Genomic DNA, 3,340 nt, shown 5'->3' on the forward strand with positions numbered 1-3,340 from the left:
AGATTCCGACTTGTTGAATGGGGTTGGTAAGAACTTCCCAACCTTTTCTTCGGATCTCATGTCGGATCTCCGGATATTCACTCTTTTTGAGTTTGAAAGGGACCTCGGGGATCACTTTCTTCAAGGCCACAACTTCATAGAAGTGGTCTTGATGCACCCTTGAGATGAATCTCTCCATCTCCCATGACTCGGAGGTGGAAGCTCTTGCCTTCCCTTTCTTCTTTCTAGAGGTTTCTCTGGCCTTGGATGCCATAAATGGTTATGGAAAAACAAAAAGCAATGCTTTTACCACACCAAACTTAAAAGGTTTGCTCGTCCTCGAGCAAAAGAAGAAAGAAGAGAGGAGAAGAAGAAGAAATAGAGGAGATGGAGATGGCTTTGTGGTTCAGCCATAAAGGGGGGGAAGTAATGTTTAGTTGTGTGAAAATGAAAGAGGGAAGATGAGTTTATATAGGAGTGGAGGAGGGTTATGGTTCGGTTATGTATGGGTGGGATTGGGAGGGAAAGTGGTTTAAATTTGAATGGTGAGGTAGGTGGGGTTTTATGAAGGATGGATGTGAGTGGTGAAGAGAAAGATGGGATTTGATAGGTGAAGGGTTTTTGGGGAAGAGGTGTTGAGGTGATTGGTGAATGGGTGAAGAAGAGAGAGAGTGGTGGGGTAGGTGGGGATCCTGTGGGGTCCACAGATCCTGAGGTGTCAAGGAAAAGTCATCCCTGCACCAAGTGGCGAGCAAAATTGCTCTTTGTGCCAAATCTGGCGTTAAACGCCGGGCTGGTGCCCATTTCTGGCGTTTAACGCCAAGTTCTTGCCCTTTACTGGCGTTTAACGCCAGTCTGGTGCCCCTTTCTGGCGTTAAACGCCCAGAATGGTGCCAGACTGGGCGTTAAACGCCCATCTACTAGCCTTACTGGCATTTAAACACCAGCAGGTTCTTCCTCCAGGATGTGCTATTTTTCTTTCTGTTTTTCATTCTGTTTTTGCTTTTTCAATTGATTTTGTGACTTCTCATGATCATCAACCTACAGAAAACATAAAATAACAAAGAAAAAATATATAAAATATAACATTGGGTTGCCTCCCAACAAGCGCTTCTTTAATGTCAGTAGCTTGACAGAGGGCTCTCATGGAGCCTCATAGATGCTCAGAGCAATGTTGGAACCTCCCAACACCAAACTTAGAGTTTGAATGTGGGGGTTCAACACCAAACTTAGAAGTTGGTTGTGGCCTCCCAACACCAAACTTAGAGTTTGATTGTGGGGGCTCTGTTTGGCTCTGTTTTGAGAGAAGCTCTTCATGCTTCCTCTCCATGATGACAGAGGGATATCCTTGAGCCTTAAACACCAAGGATTCTTCATTCACTTGAATGATCAATTCTCCTCTGTCCACTTCAATCACAGCCTTTGCTGTGGCTAGGAAGGGTCTGCCAAGGATGATGGATTCATCCATGCACTTCCCAGTCTCTAGGACTATGAAATCAGCAGGGATGTAATGGTCTTCAACTTTTACCAGAACATCCTCTACCAGTCCATAAGCTTATTTTCTTGAGTTGTCTGCCATCTCTAGTGAGATTTTTGCAGCTTGCACCTCAAAGATCCCTAGCTTCTCCATTACAGAAAGAGGCATGAGGTTTACACTTGACCCTAAGTCACACAAGGCCTTCTTGAAGGTCATGGTGCCTATGGTACAAGGTATTGAAAACATCCCAGGATCCTGTCTCTTTTGAGGTAATTTCTGCCTAGACAAGTCATCCAGTTCTTTGGTGAGCAAAGGGGGTTCATCCTCCCAAGTCTCATTTCCAAATAACTTGTCATTGCTCCAAGGTATTTAGCAACTTGCTCTTCAGTGACATACTCATCCTCTTCAGAGGAAGAATACTCATCAGAGCTCATGAATGGCAGAAGTAAGTCCAATGGAATCTCTATGGTCTCATTTTGAGCCTCAGATTCCCATGGTTCCTCATTGGGGAACTCATTGGAGGCCAGCGGACGTCCATTGAGGTCTTCCTCAGTGGCGTTCACTGCCTCTTCCTCCTCTCCAAATTCGGCCATGTTGATGGCCTTGCACTCTCCTTTTGGATTTTCTTCTGTTTTGCTTGGAAGAGTACTAGGAGGGAGTTCAGTAATTTTCTTGCTCAGCTGACCCACTTGTGCCTCCAAGTTTCTAATGGAGGACCTTGTTTCAGTCATGAAACTTTGAGTGGTTTTGATTAGATCAGAGACCATGGTTGCTAAGTCAGAGGTGTTCTGCTTAGAACTCTCTGTCTGTTGCTGAGAAGATGATGGAAAAGGCTTGCCATTGCTAAACCTGTTTCTTCCACCATTATTGTTGTTGAAACCTTGTTGAGGTCTCTGTTGATCCTTCCATGAGAGATTTGGATGATTTCTCCATGAAGGATTATAGGTGTTTCCATAGGGTTCTCCCATGTAATTCACCTCTTCCATTGAAGGGTTCTCAGGATCATAAGCTTCTTCTTCAGATGAAGCTTCCTTAGTACTGCTTGGTGCATTTTGCATTCCAGACAGACTTTGAGAAATCATATTGACTTGTTGAGTCAATATTTTGTTCTGAGCCAATATGGCGTTCAGAGTATCAATCTCAAGAACTCCTTTCTTCTGATTAGTCCCATTGTTCACAGGATTCCTTTCAGAAGTGTACATGAATTGGTTATTTGCAACCATTTCAATCAGTTCTTGAGCTTCTGTAGGCATCTTCTTAAGATGAAGAGATCCTCCAGCAGAGCTATCCAAAGACATCTTGGATAGTTCAGACAGACCATCATAGAAAATACCTATGATGCTCCATTCAGAAAGCATATCAGAGGGACACTTTCTGATTAATTGATTGTATCTTTCCCAAGCTTCATAGAGGGATTCTCCTTCCTTCTGTCTGAAGGTTTGGACTTCCACTCTAAGCTTACTCAATTTTTGAGGTGGAAAGAACTTTGCCAAGAAGGCATTGACTAGCTTTTCCCAAGAGTTCAGGCTTTCTTTAGGTTGTGAGTCCAACCATGTCCTAGCTCTGTCTCTTACAGCAAAAGGGAATAGCATAAGTCTGTAGACCTCAGGGTCAACCCCATTAGTCTTGACAGTGTCACAGATTTGCAAGAATTCAGCTAAAAACTGATGAGGATCTTCCAATGAAAGTCCATGGAACTTGCAATTCTGTTGCATTAGAGAAACTAATTGAGGCTTAAGCTCAAAGTTGTTTGCTCCAATGGCAGGGATAGAGATGCTTCTCCCATAGAAGTCGAGAGTAGGTGCAGTAAAGTCACCCAGCACCTTCCTTGCATTATTGGCATTGTTGTTGTTTTCGGCTGCCATGGGTTCTTCTACCTTGAAG

The 3,340-nt window shown here is 43.7% G+C and overlaps 1 non-coding gene across 1 annotated transcript; it reads left to right on the forward strand.

The window, feature by feature from the left end:
- The first annotated feature begins 2,808 nt into the window (after positions 1-2,808).
- On the forward strand, positions 2,809-2,916 carry LOC112708592 (small nucleolar RNA R71). Its single transcript, XR_003156444.1, has one exon. It is a non-coding gene; the product is annotated as a small nucleolar RNA R71 (small nucleolar RNA).
- Positions 2,917-3,340: the final 424 nt, after the last annotated feature.

Source organism: Arachis hypogaea, chromosome 8, assembly GCF_003086295.3.
Source record: "Arachis hypogaea cultivar Tifrunner chromosome 8, arahy.Tifrunner.gnm2.J5K5, whole genome shotgun sequence".
Classification (NCBI taxonomy): Eukaryota; Viridiplantae; Streptophyta; class Magnoliopsida; order Fabales; family Fabaceae; genus Arachis; species Arachis hypogaea.